Source organism: Scyliorhinus torazame, chromosome 5, assembly GCF_047496885.1.
Source record: "Scyliorhinus torazame isolate Kashiwa2021f chromosome 5, sScyTor2.1, whole genome shotgun sequence".
NCBI lineage: Eukaryota > Metazoa > Chordata > Chondrichthyes > Carcharhiniformes > Scyliorhinidae > Scyliorhinus > Scyliorhinus torazame.
In genome coordinates, this window is record NC_092711.1 from 213,569,970 (window position 1) to 213,589,914 (window position 19,945).

Consider the following 19,945-nt stretch of genomic DNA (forward strand, 5'->3'; position numbering starts at 1 on the left):
TTAATTGCTCTTAGAAGATGGTAGTGAGCCACCTTCTTGAAATTCTACAGCCCGTGCAGTGCAGTTATACCCACAGCACTGTTAGGAAGGGAGTTCCAGGGTCTTGATCCAGTGACAGTGAAAGAATAACAGTGATATAGTTCCGAGCCAGGATGGTATGTGGTCTGGAGTGGAACTTGCAGGTGAAGGTATTCCAATGCATCTGCTACCCTTGTCCTTCCAGCTGTTAAGAGGTTGTTTGTATGGAAGGTACTGTCGAGGGAGACTTGTTGAGTTGCTGCCAGGTTGTGGATATTACACACTATGCATCAGTGGTGGAGGGAGTGAATGTTTATTCTGGTAGACGGGGTGCCAATGAAGCAGGCTGCGTTGCCCAGAGTGGTGTCGAGCTTGAGTATTGTTGGAGCTGCACTCATCAAGGCAAGTGGAGAATATTCCATCATATTCCTGACTTGTGCCTTATAGATGGTGGACAGACTCAAGAATCAGGAGGACAGTTATTCTCTGTAGAATTCCCAGCCTCTGACCTGCTCTTGTAGCAAAAGTATTTAGGTGGCTGGTCCAGTTCAGTTTCGGGTCAGTGATAATCCAGGATGTCGATAGTGGCGGTTTCAGAGATGGCAATGCCATCAAATATTCAAAGGAGATGTTCAGATTCTCTCTGGTTAGAGGTGGTCATTGACTGGCATTTCTGTGGCCACTTATCAGCCCAACCTGAATAATGTCCAGGTTTTGTTATATATGGACATGGACTCCTTTAGTATCCGAGGAGCTGTGAATAACACCGAACATTGCGCAATCATCAGTGAACATGTCCAGTTCTGACCTTATGATAGAGGGAAGGCTGTTGATGGAATATTTCTATTTATGGGGTCTTTTCATGTTATCTGTTAAATATCCCAGAGTGTGATTAAACGTCATTCAGAGAATGAGATGTTTATTGTAGCAAAGATGGTTGGGTCTAGGCTTATCCTGAGGAACCTCTGCATCTTCCTGCGTGCTAGGTATGACTCCAACCAGTGAAGAGTCTAGGCTGACACTCCAGTGCAGTATTGAGGGATTATTACACTGTCAGGGAGCTTATTTCTGAATGAAATGTTAAACAAGAAGCCCTGACTTCTCTCTCAGGTGAGCGTAACTGATTTTACATCATGATTTTTCAAAGAAGATGTCTGGTCTTGGATACATTAACAGCGTTCAAAAGGCATCTTGACAAACAAATGGATGGGATGGGTATAGAGGGATATGGCATAAGGAAGTGCTGAGAGTTTTGGCAAAGGTTGGTTTCGTGACCGATACAGGCTTGGAGGGCCGCAGGGCCTTTCCTGTGCTGTATTGTTCTTTGTTTTTGGGAATAATATTTATCCCTCAATCAACGCTCCCGTACTAGCCTCCCCGAACAGGCGCCAGAAAGTGGCGACTAGGGGCTTTTCACAGTAACTTCATTTGAAGCCTACTTGTGACAATAAGCGATTTTCAATTTAATTTCAACATCACAAAGACAGAGGTCTGGCCATTACCAGATCGCTGGTTGTGAGGTGTTGCGGAGTGAAAATTGGCTGCTATGATTCTGATATTACAAGTGTCTATACTGCAACATATTTCATTGGCCACAGCACAGTTTTGGGGTCTTTGAAAAGTGTTGTATAAATGCAAAAAATTCTTGAGTGGACTAGTGCACATTGGATGCAGATTTTCAAGTTTCTAAACACTACTGCAGCCATCTAAAGTCGACAACACAGCCCTAAAGACTTTGCATCTATGAGTCAAGTTTTGTGCAGCAAAGACAGTATAATTACTGTGGTAATGTAGGGCTATTCGGTAGCCATTTTGCACACAATATGTTGCCAAAAATGATGAAACAGTTCTCTGAAAATCTGTTTGCAGTGCTGGTTGAGGGATAAAAAGTTGGTCAGGACACCGGTGAGAATTAATCCCGAAACAAACTAACCCGCTCCACTTCAAATAGTGCCATTAAAACTGGTTTCATCTCGTCAAGGAAACAGCACCTCTGGCAGTGTAGCACTCCCTCAGTAATTCACTGCTGTGGCAACCTGGATTGCATGTTTCTGGAGTGGGGCATAAACCCACAACCTTCTGTCTTAAGAGGCAAGAACGCTATCCAAGAGGTAGACCAAGCCTGGAGTTCAGGTTTTTGACATTTGATGTGGACTAACTGCAGCCTAATGGCAGACAGCAGTCCACAATTACTGTAGAAATGAAAATCCATTGAACTAATAGATCACTAACAAATACAAGTACAAATGTCATGCAGATCGCCTGAAGGAAATAAATTATAGGCCTTAATATACTATTTGTAATAACTTTTACCTAACACTTTACAAAATCTGCCCAGAATATCAATCATTTTATAACAATAAGAACATAAAATACTAGAAATACTTAAGTGGTCCAGCAGCATCTGTGACCGGAAAAACAGACTTAATGTTTCAGGCCATGATCTTTCATCAGAACTGTAATATCCTGACAGAGGGCGACCACCAGGCAGATTAACAAATGAACGGCTTATTAAAGTAAGAAACTATATCCAGAGAGTGAGATAAAAGTTACCATGTTCCAAGACTCCAAACTCCTAACTCACTGGGAAACCTGCGCTCTGCCCCCAAAGTTCATGTGCTCAGACTCCATTGGCCAATTGGGTGACATGACCCTCTGGGAAGACCCCCCCCCCCCCCTTAAAGGGGCAAGCTACCACACCTCACCCTTTAAGTTTCTGATTAACATTGTTCGAATAATAAAGGAACTATTTAGAAAAATATACAACAAATAGCTCTCAGAACAGTCTCTTATCGGCCAAGTCAGTCCAGGGACTTCTTAATCCTTTGAGAGCTCACTGATGTTTCAGCAGTTGAGGTAACTTTGGTTTGAACTTCAATGGGTTCACTCTCAATTTGGGGAGGCACATCCATACAGGTAGTTCCCTCAGTTCTCCATGAAACATTATTGTGTTCGCCCTCTGGGTAGATTGCATTACTTTCATCCGCATCCATTTCACGGACAGTCTACTAGGACCTGGTTGTCCCACTGGTTCGTTGTGTGGTTCTCTTCTCAAGTGGTCCAGGTGATTTTTTTTTTTAAACCTTCTACCTTGAACCCCTATCTTATCAGGCACCGGACCCATTTTGGCCACGACTGTTCCCAGGAATTTTGTTAGCACCAATATTCTCCACATAAACCAAACCATTCGGAGCGGTACAGTGGAGCAGTGGTTAACACTGCTGTCACATGACACCGAGGACCCGGGTTCGTACCCGGCCCCGAGACACTGTCCATGTGGAGTTTGCACATTTTCCCAGTGTCTGCGAGGGTCTCACCCCCATAACCCAAAAATGCGCAGGGTAGGTGGATTGGCCACGCTAATTTGCCCCTTAATTGGATAAAAAGAATCGAGTGCCAACCACTTGGAGTGAGTACCTACGATAAGCAGGTATGTGGCCTGCGGAGTCGACACGTAATCTCACCCAGGGGGCGATCGAGCCATTCCCAAGTGCGCGTGAGGTTCACAGATGACAAGTGTTACTGCATTTGACACTGGCCACATCACTTGACCAGATTCCCTATAACTGCATACAAGTATCTTCACCATCCCAGGATAGGCTCCTGTAACAATAGCTTTGGGAATGACCAACCTTGCTCCCCATAATAATACACCATCTTCACTACTTAACTCATCTTTTTTGATCTGAAAGTCTTGTAGCACCTCAGATCTGTTATCATAACATCAGCAGTGAAGGACCATGTGCTTGACTCAAGATAATAAGGGGTCCTTTTGGGTCCAAAGCTTAATCTGCCTCGTTGACACTGGCAATGCATCGAGAAAGTGCAAAGCATGAAACATCTCCTGTGGCACTGGCGAGGTGGTGTACTCCGAGGTAGGGGAAGGCGGCTCAAATTGTCTGACTTTGAAATGTTCGTGCCTGGCCTATGTTGAAACAGTTATACCCATAGGCTGCTAATAATAGAGCCCAATATTGGACCCTATCTGAGGCCACAGGGGTGGGGGTGGGGGGCCTTATCCTCCTTAAATAACTTCAACAGGGGTTTGTGGTCAGTAATAACTATGAAATATCATTCATAGACATACTGGTTAAATTTATAGACTCCGAATATCACAGCCAGTCCCTCCTGTTCAAATACATAGTCTAGATAGACAATCACCTTGGTTAGGTCCTGTCGTTAACTTTCCATCATGCGCTGGAAGGGCACCGACTGAAATGTAACCGGGTATACTGCTAAAAGATTTTGTTGGTATTTATGGTAACAAATTCCCTGGCAGTGTCATCTTAACTCTGGTTGTTGGTACACATGACTCATAGCAAGCTTGGTGCAAGTTAAACCACCTGCTAATTTAGCGTATTCATCTTCAATTCTCGGTATTAGGTAATTAGTTCAATTTGGCTGCCCGATTCACAGTTAGTTTGTAGTCCTCGCATATTCTAAGGATTCCATCTGGCTTCACCACTGACACGATTGAAGCCGCCCACTCCAAAGACTGTACAGGTTTAACGATACCCAATTCTTCTAGGCACTCGAGTTCAGACTTAACCTTCTTGTCCAAGACATAGGGAACAGGTCAAGCTCTGAAAAACTTGGGTGCGGCCTCTGGATCCACATAAATCTTTGTTCTGAGGCCCTGTATCTTGCCTAACACATCTTGGAAAATATCCTGATGCTTTTTTAAGGTGTCATCAAGACAATCTTCGCTAATTTGTAAGATTTCTAGCCAATTTAATTTGATTTGGCAAAGCCCCTCTCAGTCCATAAGATTTGGCCCTAGGACCCCACTACTATTAGGGAGAGTTGAGCAGACTGGTTCCAGTAGCTTACAAGCGTTTGGTATTTCCTAGGATTTTTAAAGCTCCCCCAGTATATGTGGCTAGCCTGGTCAAATGCTTCTTAACTTCAGGGGCTGGACTCCACCTTGCAGATAACAAAATGTTTGTTCACCTACAACTGTAGCGGAGGCTCCAGTGTCTACCTTCATTTACTATCAATCATAATTGGGACTATCTTGCCCAATTTGATGTTGTTTAAACTGTACACCTCGGATTCACCTTCAAGGTTATTCTCAACACTGTGTACTGGCGTCAGAGTGGCCTAGGGTGGGCTCTGCCTAATCTTACATTTCCTCCTAATGTGCCCCTCCTATTGCAGGCATAAAATGTAGCTTCCCTGAATTTACATCTCTACTGGGGTTCATCTCTCCTGCACTGGCAGCATTCTTCACAGCTCCTGGGCTGTGGACCAAATTCCCTACATCTCTGTGCTTTCTTTTGCTTAGTGCTTCTTTGCTGAATGGCTTCTGCACCGTCATCTCTGACACCATGACTGGCAGAGGCTTCCCGCCAAAAACTCGTCAGCTTGTACTCTCTGTAACTCCATTGCCGCCTCCCCCCCGCCCCCCTCTCTTTTGGAGTCGGGGGGCAGCTGAAGATGTCAGATTCCTAATTGGGTTATAAGTGGGAGCCCCACAGGCTGTTAGTAGGATTACCACTGTGTTTCCTACCCCCGCCACTCCCCACCAATTTTCATTAGCCTTGAAAAAATAATGAAGGCATTCAACGTATAGTGCCCATTGCTCTATATTTGGGTCAAATTATTCTACTTTGTAAAGAGGGCATTGTCACTCCGGATTGTTGAATGAGTTTGCTTCAAAGGAAAAGTTTTTATACGAGGTCTGTTCTTCTAATTTCCCAATCGCAGGAATGCACTCCAGTTGACCCTCATTGCCAATATAATATCCTGACAGATGGGCAAGCACCAGATAGATTAACAAATGAACAGTTATTAAGTAAGAAACTATATACAGAGAGTGAGATAAAAGCTACCATGTTCCAAGACTGCAAACTCCTAACTAGTTGGGAAACCTGTGCTCCACTCCCAGGGTTCATGTGCTCCAGCCATTTGGGTCACAGGAACTCGCCCCCTTAAAAGGAGTAGACTATTACAAGAACCAATCATTTTTGAAGAGAAGACTTGTTCCTTTCTTAAGTCTCTGACTCACAGTTAACAGCTTCTAAAATATTATTTTGTTCTCTTTTAAGAGAACAGGGCAGCGCGGTAGCACAAGTGGATAGCACTGTGGCTTCACAGCGCCAGGGTCCCAGGTTCGATTCCCCGCTGGGTCACTGTCTGTGCGGAGTCTGCATGTTCTCCCCGTGTCTGCGTGGGGTTCCTCCGGGTGCTCCGGTTTCCTCCCACAGTCCAAAGGCGTGCAGGTTAGGTCGATTGGCAATGATAAATTGTCCTTAGTGACCAAAAAGGTTAGGAGGGATTATTGGGTTACGGGGATAGGGTGGAAGTGAGGGCTTACGTGGGTCGGTGCAGACTCGATGGGCCAAATGGCCTCCTTCTGCACTGTATGTTCTATGTATCTATGTATGTAAGATAGATTCCGACAATCTGTTTCAGGTACAATATATAGCAGAGGTTTTCAAGTATTTTGCATCAGTTTTGATAATTAGGTGGGGGAAATGAGAATGCCAGTGCTCTGAAGAAGGAGAAACCTGTGACAGTACACAAGTGTAGATTATTAGGGAGATATATTCATGAGGCTGAACTATTTCCATTGAAGCAGAGAAGCTTAAAAGGAGACTTAGAGGCTTTTACAATTATGCATGGCTGTAAAAGGTGATAGGAAAAGGCTGCTTCCTCTGCTGAGGAAAGACCATAAATTTTAAATGGTCATTTAGAGAAAAGATGTAGTACTGTGAGGGGTCCTTTAACATCTAAAATAACAAGCTGAATCTCCAATTGTAGCATTTAAACAAAGAGAGGGGGAATTGATTGTTCAACTTTTCTGCTGGGGGCTTTTTCCTCATTCGGTAGCTATTCGTACCTTGTGATTCAATCGCCTTTAGTCAATCGGATTGGTAACTTAACAGTAAAGTGGCCCCTTGCCGGAGGGGAACGACTGTGGCCATAATCTTTGACATTTTAACATGATAGATGTGTGACATTTGACATTTTCACAATCAACGACATGAGGATATGGGGCTCGGATAATGTATTCAGCTCAGCGTTAAAAGCCCATCATCACCAGCGATCCGATTAGATCAAGGTACACCTTCTCACTCCAGCCCAGCAAGGCAATTAATCTCATTTGCAATCTCGGGCTAAATTCAAACAAGTTTTATTCAAACAAGTGTCTTTCAAATGCTTCCCCTGTGAGATCACCAACACACCTAATCTCAGCAAAATGAAATGGCAGAAATGTAAAAATAAAGGAAGTTGCATTCTTTCAACAAACCCAGGAAAAATAAGAGACAGAGGAAACTCACTCACTGAAGTGGATTCTATGGTTGAGCAATTGAATGCAAGGTATAATAGAAGGCTGTTGTCTTTTGTTTCCACTGAAGTTAAAAAAAAACTTGGATTCAAACTCATTCCCTTGCATACAGTACAAGTCACGTCTTGTATATTCCCATCCCTCAACCATTCCACCTTCAGTTGGGAGGATCAAATTAAAGGTGCCACCCATACAAGTGCCCAAATCCCCTCCCCACCCCCACACCAATCCATTTTATTTTACTTTGTTGCTATCTACAAAATTACCCATAGATCTGACTGAGCAGGCGCACTAGACAATACCACTGCACCTGGTTTTCCTATTGACCCCTCATCCCCGAGGACTCAAGACAGGTAAGCAGCTTGAGCCTTTCCACCCAGTCAAAGCCCCTCCTCGTCAGCCAGACTTTTCCCCAAGGTTCTAGAGCCTGCAAGAGAACTCGGCCTTCAATTCCGAATGACTCTCAGCTACAAAAATATGGCAGCATAGCTGCAGCGAAATTTAAAATAAAAAAAATTTGAGAGGGTAAGGCAAGAAAGGACCGAAAAATTGGTGCTTGTTGGAGCTACCAGTTTACACAACCTTCCTACTCTGTCCCAGCTGCCTGCTTGCTAGAGGGTGTCCTCAACACTTTGGTGTTGCGAATTCACAGTTGTCTGTGGAGTAACTGGCAGCTTTGAAACTTATGAAGAACAATCCTGCCCAAAGAGTTTTTCCTCCAGACCTGGTTTAATATAACAAAGTTAAGTGTTGCTTAAGTGAGGTATCATCTCAAACTTGGCAAAATCTGTGAAGTCAAATTGCTCAACAAGACTACGAGTATCAGGCTTGGAAAAAGTTCAGTCAAAATCCTTAAAAGGCTAAAGTTCTTCAATGCTTAGGAAAACTAGTCAACATTTCAGTGCCCCAGACAACCTTATAAACACGCAACTATTTAAAATCATCAACTTACCGGGTCTACTCTTTGGAACAAACAAAACGGCAGAATAACTTAGCTGACAACAGTCTCCTGTTTAAAGTAACAGCTGGTAGAATACTCTTCCACACCCAACTGGCTCATTGTACAACATTCCAAACTGCTGCGCACAGAACATTAACTAGCATGCCACAACATACCTAGGATGTTAGGAACAAGCACTTTGCGTTGCACAATCATTGCAAAGAGGCAATCTCTTGCGTTTTAGTGTTTTGGGCTAGCTGTGTAAACTACAACTTCATATTTACTTTATAGAACGAGTGGGCATTAAGCCCAATTTTCTCCCCACCCCCGTTCCCCCAGATCCCGTCTCAGGATGAAGGTCCCTTTGTTAAAATGCAGCTTTGTAGTTGCCGCATACTTTGTTGAAGTGGTTATTATCCATTCCACAAGCGTTACCTGACTATTCAACGCTGGAGGGCACCACAACAATCTCATATTAGGCTCTTTTTGTTTTAGAAGGCAACTTTAGATTGAGATGCCCTTCAGCCATCTTTCCAGAATATCTACTCCAGTACTATTCCATTACAGACTAATTCTTTGCTAAAATGGGCCTTGTTTTCTGACCCCAATCATTCTTTCTGGCAATCCATTCCAATTATTTTTCTTCTCATTATGAAATATTTCCCGACGTCACCTTGAACCCTTCTTTGTCTTCTTGCCCACTTACTCTGAAAGTGCTGTCCTGGGTTTGCCTTCTCTATCCCTTTAAACATTTCACATCTCTGTCAAGTCCCCGGTGAGACACGTTACAATCCCAGATGATGTTATAACTGGACAGGAAGAACACTGGCTCAAAAGACCACAGCTTTTACTATTTTCTCCCCGAAAACTTGGAGGAACAGAATCACAGGACCATTAATTAGATTTAACTAGAAAAGATACTTCCGGTGGCAGCCATGGAGTAAACGGTTGCACATTCAGCAGCTCTCGCCCTTAGTGTTTTTTTTAATGGTGTTTAAGCCGGATTTTTCAGAAAGTTTCTCAACATAAGTTGATCGAAGAGAGAGGAAAAGGAGGTGACCCTCAATTTATGGTATCGTGTCCAAATAAGAGTCGAAAAAGGAGAAACCAAAAGATGAGTGAAGGCAAGAATCAGAGGTCATCGAGCTTAATGGTAATGAGACAAAGCGTGTCCACGCCAGCTCACTGGTCGATGGAGCAATGGGTCGAGTACCTGAATGAGAAGTTTGCCCGGCATCGCAAGGATTGTACAGAAGATGTAACCCAGATGATAGCCTCAATTAAGGAAGTGGTTGACCGGGTGGAGGAGAAAATGACGACCCAGGGACAGGACATTCTAAAGCTCCAGGAGCTGGCATCTGAACAAGAGGAGGAGTCCACTGCAATGGCTTTGGAAATTAGCAGGACTGCCAGAAACGACTGCTTGATAAAGTGGAAGACTTGGAGAACTAGTTTCGCAGGCAAAATATCCGAATCGTCGGGCTGCCAGAGGGGAAGGAGGAATCAGATGCGGGAGCGTATGTGGAGAAGATGTTGCAGGAGATGGTCGGGGCCGATGTGTTTGACAAGCCGCTGGAGGTGGACAGGGCACACAGGGTGCTCGTACGCAAGCCCCAGGGTCGTGAGCCCCTGAGGGCCATGGTGGTGAGGCTACATCGATTCCTCGACAAGGAGCGAATCATGAAGTGGGCCAGGCAGACGAAACGTGGTACATGTGGGAAGAATCAGAGATCCGGGTGTACCAAGACTGGGGACTAGAACTTGCAAAGAGGAGAGCAAGTTTCAACAAAGTTAAGGGGGCCCTGGTTGAGAAAGACAGTAAATTCGGACTGTTATACCCGACGCGTCTTTGGGTGACCTATAAGAATCGGGAGCTGTACTTCAATTCTCCGGAAGAGGTGGTTACTTTCATGAAAGACAATAATCTGGCTTAAGGACTCTTAAATTAAGGACTCTTAATTTCGATCTGTGGTGGGCTGTGTTTGAGGGATGGGATGGAGTGGCGAGGAGGAGAGAAACATGGTTCTGTGTTCTGCTTTGTCTTGTTTAAAATTTCAGTCTTTTAATTCTGTGAATTAAGTTGCGATGTTCGGGAAGAAAAGGGTTTGGGTGTTTTATTTTAAAAGAACAAATGTTTTTCTCTCTTTTCTTTTCTCTCGTCTTGTATAATTCGATTTTGATTTAGTCTCTGTAACAAAGATGGTTGACTCTTGCATGCATAATTTCTATTAAGCTGCTTGGAGCTTCTTCTATTGTGTTTGATTCTCTTTGAAAGTGACGGGACTGATAAGAATGGGTCAGAGGGCGAGGGGTAGAACCTGGCAACTTGGTGTAACGACGTTTAAACTCAAACTATGGGGGTCTGAGTTTGGGGGAGGAGACTGGATGTCAGGGAGGTGAGAAAAATGGTTCTGTGTTTTGATATGTCTTGTTTAAAATTTCGGTCTTTTAATTCTGAGAGTTAAGTTGCGATGTTCAGGAAGAAAAGGGTTTTGGTGTTTTAATATTTTTTTTCTTTCCTCTCTTCTTGTGTAATTTGATTTTGGTTTACTGCTTTATGTATGATATCACAGAGGGAAGAACTTTTAAGATGCGATGGGGGGTTTTACTTTTCACAAGAATGATGGTGGATTCTTGCATGCATAATTTCACTTAAGCGGCTTGAAGCTTCTCCCTTTGTGTTGGTGTGGTAGGCTATGTTAGGGGTATCGCGGTACCTAGGTGGGATGTACCTTATACTGTAGTATGAGTGGTGGAACCTGCCTGCTGGCTCCGCCCAGCAGGTGGAGCATAAGAGTCTGTGTTTCACCCACAGCAGTCATTCTGTACCGGAGCTGCTGGGGTAACTACTTGTTCATTAAAGCCTTCAATTGGACTACAATCTTGCTTCAGTAGTGATTGATCTTGCATCAGTTGGATTCTGTTTGAAGGTAAGACTGATAAGAACCGGTTAAAGGGGGAGGGGTTTGCCTCTTTGCCTGTGCTTTGGGGGAGGGTATGTTTGCTTTTTGGGATTGTTGTTACTGTGTTGAGTCTTTGTTTTATTGGTAGGTATGATAGAATCTGGCAGTCGGCAGGCTTATTGACGCCAGAGGGTGGGAGATGCTGAGCTAACTGGATAGCTGGTTCACGGGAGCAAAGTGGGGGGAGAGCTGAGGAAAGACGGTAAGTGGGGGGAGGGGTGAGAGAGAGGAGGGTCACTGCTGACGGGTAAGGGACCGTTAGGAGACTGGAGATGGAGATCAGATGGCAGTCGCCGCCGAGGGGCAGGTCAAGCGAGGTGTGGAACACGGGCTAGGAGCTGGCCTAGGAACGGTCATGGTTGACCGACAGGGGTGGGGGGCAAAAGCCCCTCCGACCAGACTGGTTACATGGAATGTTCGTGGACTGAACGGGCCGGTTAAGAGAGCTTGTGTGTTCGCACACCTGAGACAGTTAAAAGCGGACGTGGCTATGTTACAGGAGACACACTTGAAACTGGGAGACCAAATTAGATTAAAGAAGGAATGGGTCGGGAAAGTGTTTCACTCAGGACTGGACTTTAAAACAAGGGAGGTGACTATCCTGATTAATAAAAGGGTGACATTCGAGATGGGGAAGATAGAGGTAGACCCGAGAGGCAGATTTATTATGGTTAGTGGGAAGTTAGAGGGAATGGCAGTGGTGCTGGTGAATATATATGCCCCAAACTGGAATGATGTCACGTTTATCAGGAAGGTGCTGGGGAAGGTCCCAGACCTTGACTCGTACCGGCTGATCACTGGGGGTGACTTTAATACGGTCCTGGACCCGAGGCTGGACCAGTCGAGTGCTAGGTCAGGGAAGCTATCAGCAATGGCAGAGGAACTGTGGGGGTTCATGGAGCACATGGGAGGGGTGGATCCGTGGAGATTTGAGAGAGCAAGGAGTAGGGAATATTCATTCTACTCCCAGGTACATAAGGCGTACTCCAGGATAGATTTTTTTGTGCTAGATAAAAGACTGTTAGCAGGTGTTGAGGACATGGAGTACTCAGCAATTGTGGAGGTATTAGGGGAATTTGGGCGATTTTCAGGCTATAAGTTAAACATGGGAAAAAGCGAGATGTTCGTGATCCAGGCACGGGGGTAGGAAAGGAGGCTGAAGGAGCTACCTTTTAAAGTGGTTGGGAAGAGCTTTAGGTATCTGGGGATTCAAGTGGCCAAGGATTGGAGGCAGCTTCACAAGTTAGATTTGGGCAAAGCAGTGGATCAAATGAGAAGGGATTTTTGTAGATGGGACATGATCCCACTGACGCTGGCGGGGAGGGTTCAGACAGTGAAGATGATTGTTCTCCCAAGACTGCTTTTCTTTTTCAGTGGCTCCCGATTTTTGTCCCAAAGGCTTTTTTCAGAAGTATTAATGTGGCGATATCGACGTTTATATGGGCGGATAAAACCCCGAGAGTAAAGAGGGTACTCCTGGAACGGGCCCGCAGGGATTGGCTCTCCCGAGCATTATTAACTATTACTGGGCTGCCAACATATCGATGGTCAGGAAGTGGGTAGTGGGGGAGGGGTCGGCCTGGGAGCGGATGGAGGCAGCATCCTGCGAAAGGTATGAGTCTGGAGGCTTTACTGACGGCGCCCATGCCGTTCTCGCCGGCTCGGTACTCCACACGTCCTGTGGCAGTCCTGAGGGTGTGAGGGCAATGGACGCAGCATATGAGACTGGAGGGGGCGTCAGTGTGGTCACCGATCTGTGACAATCACCAGTTTGTCCCGGGGGGGGCTGGATGGGACTTTACGGTATGGCAGCAGGCAGGGTTTGAGAGGTTTGGGGATCTATTCATCCAGGAGGGCTTCCCGATCTTGGGAGACATTAGAGGAGGAGTTTGACTTGCCGGGAGGGAACGAGTTTCGGTATCTTCAAGTGCGGGACTTTGTACGGAGACAGGTCCCAAGCTTTCCTCGCCTCCCCCTCAGGGGACTACAGGATAAAGTGCTGTCAAAAACAGGGGTTGGAGGTGGGAAGGTTTCGGACATATACAGGGAATTGTTAGAGTGGGAAGAGGAGTTGGGAGGGAGCTGGAAACTGAACTGTGGGAAAAAGCCTTGAAAAGAGTAAATGCATCCTCGTCCTGTGCTAGACTCAGTTCAATGTAGTCCACAGGGCCCACATAACGATAGCCCGGATGAGTAGGTTCTTTGAGGAGGTGGCAGACAGATGTGGACGGTGTGGGGGTAGCCTGGCCAACCATGTTCATATGTTTTGGGCATGTCCGAAATTGAGGGAACTCTGGCAGGGATTTGCGGATGTTATGTCAGAAGTCCTGGAAGGTAGGGTAACTCCGAATCCAGAATTAGCAATATTTGGGGTGTCAGAAGATCCTGGGGCAAAGGGGGGAGGGTGGGGGGGGAAGGGAGGCCAATATTCTGGCCTTCTCCTCCCTGGTGGCCCGGAGATGAATCTTGCTGAGAGGGAGGGACTTGGAGCCCCCAAAATCAGGAGTGTGGGTCAGCGATATGGTCGAGTTTCCCAGTCTGGAGAAAATCAAGTTCGCTCCGAGAGGATCAATACAGGGATTTGCCCGGAGTTGGCAGCCGTTCATCGGTTTCTTTAACAAAAACTGAACGTCAGCAGTAAGGGGGGAAAAGGGAAAAGGGGGGCGGGGGGGAGAGAGGAAAATAGAAGGCATGGTAATGTTAAGTAAGGACAGGGAATTTAGTATACTGGTAATTGGGGATAGGGCGGGAGAAGTGGGGTACGTGGTTTATTGTGTGTTGTTATTTTAGGGGGCATTTTGTGCACCGACCCGCGCGGTTGTTTTAGAAATGTCAATATGTTTAATTGTGAAAATTACAAATGCTTCAATAAAATGTTTTAAAAAAGATTTAACTAGAAAAAAATCTTAGACATGAGAAGCTGATACAATATTTTACTCTCCCTTTAGATCAACAAATGCACACAGATTTTAAGATTAACACAGATTACAAAGTGTATTTTAAGCTACAATGGTTTCATTAACGAAGTCCCTTTAAACAGACAAGTTGGCTATGGCAAAACACACACTCCACTCCGATCCCAAGTAAATGTCTGAGGATTTCCCTCAAAATTCCCCCAGATTATCTTTTTACCATGAACCACCTTGTCTCACTGAACTCCAGCTTCTACACGAGCGAGCTAAAATTCCTCTTTCAAAATGACACACTTTCAAATTTTATTTTTCTCTCAACGGCTTCCATCAAGGATTCACTTACAGATTTTACACCTCCCTCCTCAGGATTTATTTGCCTTCACAGTTGCTTTAACTATCAATTACCAGACTGTATTAAAATGGCATCAAACTTTGGATTTACTTCGGAAGTCTGCTTTTAAGTCCATTTTAAATCTAGTTACTGCGGCAGTTATCAGGGTGGGACAGTGGTTAGCACTGCTGCCTCACCGTGCCGAGAACCCAGGTTCAATGCCTGCCCGGGTCACTGTCCACGTGGAGTTTGCACATTCTCCGGGTGTCTGCCAGGATCTTACCCCCACAACTCAAAAAGGTGTGCAGGGTAGGTGAAGTGGTCATGCTAAATTGCCTCTTAATTGGAAAAAAGTAATTGCATGCTCCAAATTTAAAAAACTGCAGCAGTTATTCGCTAACTCTGCCTTCTTCTCAGTTCTGCCTCTCTTACTGAACAGGTGTCTGTGTTTAAACAATTTAATCTGTTTCTTACTGCAGTAAATTTAGAAGATCAAAGGCAGGAAACTTCCAAAAAAAAGGCAGGAAAGTTCCTGCAGCTCCTCGCACACCAACAAACAGGTTAAAGATCAGGACAAAGTATTTCTGTGTAAAAGGCACAAATGAAGGCTGTGTCCAGCGTTTGGCAAATTCTGTTCCATGTGCAAAGAAAAACAATCACTTTGGTCAGAACTGTCACTCCAAATTCAACCCCAGTTCAGTCAGCACAGGGGAAGGCACAGTCTACGGTGATGAAACATCCGGAGTAATAACAGAGAATAATAATTTTTTGGAGACATCAAAGAATTCTCCAGCACTTTAAAAAAAAAATGCAAGCTGATGCTCAATTTGAAATAAATGCGGTTGAGGAGGACAACACCATCATTCCTACAAAACTCATCTCCAAACTCTGTGGCCTTGGCCCCGGCTCCTCCCTCTGCGACTGGATCCTGAACTTTCTAACCCACAGACCACAATCAGTAAAGATAGGCAACAACACCTCCTCCACGATCATCCTCAACACCGGTGCCCCATAAGGCTGTGTCCTCAGCCCCCTACTATACTCCTTATACACCTATGACTGTGTGGCCAAATTCCCCTCCAACTCGATTTTCAAATTTGCTGATGACACCACCGTAGTGGGTCAGATTTCAAACAATGACGAGAGAGAGTGTAGGAATGAGATAGAGAATCTGGTGAACTGGTGCGACAACAATAATCTCTCCCTCAATGTCAACAAAACAAAAGATCATCATCGACTTTAGGAAGCGTAGTGGAGAACATGCCCCTGTCTACATCAATGGGAACGAAGTAGAAAGTGTTGAGAGCTTCAAGTTTTTAGGTGTACAGATCACCAACAGCCTGTCCTGGTCCCCCCATGCCGACACTATAGTTAAGAAAGCCCACCAACGACTCTACTTTCTCAGAAGACTGAGGAAATTTGGCATGTCAGCTACGACCCTCACCAACTTCTACAGATGCACCATAGAAAGCATTCTTTCTGGTTGTATCACAGCTTGGTATGGATCCTGGTCTACCCAAAACCGCAGGAAACTACAAAAAGGTTGTGAATGTAGCCCAATCCATCACGCAAACCAGCCTCCCATCCATTGACTCTATCTATAATTGCCGCTGCCTCAGAAAGGCAGCCAGCATAATTAAGGACCCCACGCATCCCAGGCATACTCTCTTCCACCTCCTTCAGTCAGGAAAAAGATATCAAAGTTTGAGGTCATGTACCAACCGATTCAAGAACAGCTTCTTCCGTACTGCCATCAGACTTTTGAATGGGCCTACCTCGTATTAAATTGATCTTTTCTCTACACCTTGCTATAACTGTAACCTTCTTCAGTCTCTCCTTCCTTCCTTATGTACGCTATGCATTGTTTGTACAGCATGCAAGAAACAATACTTTTCACTGTATACTAATACATGTGACAATAATAAATCAAATCAAATGACTGCTACCACTTGAAGTGAATGGTACAGTGGCCAATCGAAGTTAGACACTGGTGCCAAAGCCAATTTAATCAGTATGACTGATTTAAAAAATCTAAAAATTCAGCCAATTAGAAGGAATCACAAAATATCTCAGAGATTATAATGGTTCAAGCATTAAATGTTATGGTGCTTTCGATCTTGTGTGGTGGAGAAGAACACAAGTATATTCCGTTCCATTCTGCATTGTATCCGAGGGCTTGGAGTCACTATTAGGTGATCAGTCCTGTGAAGAATTAGGTCTAGTCCACAAAGGACTGGATCAACACTCTGAAAATATCAGCAAATTCAGAGATGCGTTCACAGGTTTTGGTATACCACCATTCACCTACAACTCAAAGATTATGCAAAACCTGTGATACAGGCACCAAGAAGAATACCTGCACCTCAAAAAGGAGCTAGACATAATGACACTGTACCATTCACTTCAAGTGGTAGACAGAATGACAAAATTAAAATTAATCAGAGAGATAGAAGAACCTACCTACCGATTGGGTAAACTCCATGGTTTGTGTAAAGAAAAAGAATGGCAATATTCACGTATGCATGGATCCTAAAGATCTTAACAAGAGTATCAAAAGAGAACATTACAAAATACCAAAGCATGAGGAAATCACATCGGAGATCGCTGGTGCACAATTCTTTACAAAACTTGATGCATCAAGGTTTCTGGCAACTAAAGCGAGAGGAACAAAGTACAAAATGCTGCACTTTTAATACGCCATTTAGACGGTACTGCTTTTTGAGAATGCCGTTTGGCATAATTTCGGCATCAGAAATTTTTCACCGTGCCATGGAGCACATAATCAAAGGCATCAAAGGTGTACGTGGATGATGTCTTCGTTCCGGGTTCAACCACACAAAAGTACAGCACGCGATTGCTTAAAGTTCTAACGAACGTCAGGAGAAATAGGCTGAAGCTCAACAAGCAAAAGTGCCAATTTGGAGTAACTTAGGTCACATTCCTAGATGACAAGCTCTCATCGCATGGCATTGAACCGTAGAAGGACACCATCAAAACAATTCTCAACATGCCCAAACCACACGTCAAGAAAGCCATCTTAAGAGTGATGATTATGATCAATTTTATAGGGAAATTAATTCCAAACATGTCAGCAAAAAAAAAAAAAAAACACATCTACGTGATCTCCTGCACAAGACAATGATTTCACTTGGACTGAGCAACATGAGCAAGAGTGGAAGAAGCTCAAGACTTCACTAACCACCATGTCAGTTCTCACATTTTTTGACCTATTTTAGCAGATTAAAGTGTCAACAGACGCGTCCAAAGATGGTCGAAGAGCAGTTCTTTTGCAACTTGAGCATGTGATTGAAAATTAGTTGCTTATGCATCACGATCCATGACGACAACGGAGCAGAGGTACACTCAAATCGAAAAAGAATGCCTGGGTTTAGTTGTAGATTTGGAGAAATTCCACGACTATGTAAATAGGCTTCCAACTTTCCCAGTTCAGACAGATCATTGTCCTTTGGTTAACATCGTCAAGACAAATCTCAACCAGATGTTTCTGCACATTCAGAGGCTGATGAAGTTACAATGCTGTGACTTCAATCTCATCTACATGCCAGACAAATATTTGTTCTTAGCAGATGCATCATTGAGAGCACCGATACAAAATATTAGTAGTGAAATTGCTGCACATGTAGATCTGTATGTCAATCTTATTTCCACACTACTACCAGTACCAGATACAAAACTATATGAGATCCAAAAAGAGACAGGAAGGATCAAACTCTTCACGAGGTGATGATGAATATCAACTCACACTGGCCCAGAGGTCAATGTACGGAGTTCTACAATATAACATCTGAACTCAGTATCATTAATGGAGTGGTACTTTGTTTGAACACCATAGCCACACTTCAATCTCTTCGCAAGGATGTACTAAAGAGGATACATGAAGGACATCTTGGGATTGCGAAATGTAAACGGAGAGCCCGTAAGTTTACTGGCCAGTCACAAAAGGATATTGACAGGATGGTCAGTTGTTGACACATGCCAGATGCATCGTTGCAAGCAAACAAGAAACCTATGTAAATATCTGATTTACCTACAGCACCATGGCAGAAAGTAGCTATGGATCTCTTTCACCTAAAAGGGAAAGATTATTTAATGATCATAGATTATTTTTTAAACTATCCCAAAATGGCTCTACTGTCAAGCATAACGGCAAGCAGTGTAATACTGCATACCAAGTCAACTTTTGCTAGACAGGGAATTTCTCAAGTCATCGTTGAGTGACAACAGTCCTTGATTTAGCTGTAAAGAGTGGCAACACTTCGCAGTCACGTATGACTTCAATCACGTCACGTCAAGCCAATGGAAAAGCCGTAAAAGGTGTACATATTGTTAAGCAATTGTTGAAGAAAGCAATGGACAGCCAATCTGATTCATATCTCGCACTATTGAGTTACAGAGCACGTGGTACATCGGCAGCAGAGTTACTCATGAATAGGAGGTTGTGTACCACACTTCCATACTTGGCAAAGAAGGAGGAGATATATTTATTTGTTAAAATAGTTTTAATTTTTAAAAAATTAATACTGTTAAACTTACAGGCTAATGATGTCACATACAAATATACTGATGATAATGCATTAATTTATTCTTTCAAAGGAAAGGGGGTGTGGTGATATCATGGTTGTGTTGTAATTCACCGACTGACTCACTCGTATATAAGTGAATATTAGAATCAGGCGACCTGGAGATTGACTGGACAGCTGGAAGCGAGGCTGCCTGCGCAAGTTAACACTGATTTATCTGCTGTTTTGTTTATAGTTGACCCACAGTTATAATGTTAATAAATTGTTTATAGCTTTAGCTACAAGTGTTCTTGTAATATCAATCAGGCCATCCGACAAGAACATTACTCAGAGGGGCCTCTTGAGACATTCTTTCTGTCCCAATTCCCTGGTTATCTGGACTGTATAGGTTTCTTTGGGAAGTCTGCCACTTTGCAACTCCCTTTTTCTGATCTGCTCGTCTTTTCCTGGCAGAGTTGAGATATTCACTCCCTGGTTGCCTATCTCCAACTGCCCAGCAAATTCAGCTAAAACTAAATCCAAAAGGCCTTTCTACCTTAAAAGGGTCCCCAGTTGCTTTGCAATGATCACATGCTTCTGGCAACTTATTTACTTTTCATGCCATAACCCTCTCGAAACACAATAGAAGGACATTTGGAACTAAGCCAACCCCACACGTATAAACACCTTTGCCCAGCACAAATCTATGTGTTTATCTTTCCTTAAATAGAAACTTTAAATTAAGCCCACTTAAAACTAAACCTTTTTTCTAATGTTTACTAATACAAATATAAATCCGTTAAAAATATCTTTGTTTTCCTAAAAGATGTTTATTCTGGATTCATAGCAATTCACCAGGGTCCCTGCGCCCAATTACTTTCTTACCCTATCCCATCCTATTCCAGGACTCCGGTGTTCAATCGATGAGTAATTACCACAACTTGAGAAAAGCCAACTTAAATAAAGACCG

The 19,945-nt window shown here is 44.0% G+C and overlaps 1 protein-coding gene across 5 annotated transcripts in view; it reads right to left on the reverse strand.

Moving 5' to 3' along the window:
- The window catches only part of LOC140420935 (plastin-3-like), a 169,191-nt gene that overhangs the window by 88,855 nt on the left and 60,391 nt on the right, over positions 1-19,945 (reverse strand). Inside the window, exon 1 of one of the 5 annotated variants that reach the window (XM_072505099.1) lies at positions 8,262-8,407. The exons of the other annotated variants lie outside the window; for them this stretch is intronic. The gene's annotated coding sequence lies outside the window, so the exon portion shown is untranslated. Of the gene's footprint in view, positions 1-8,261; positions 8,408-19,945 lie in introns of those variants that run through there. 5 annotated transcript variants of the gene reach the window in all.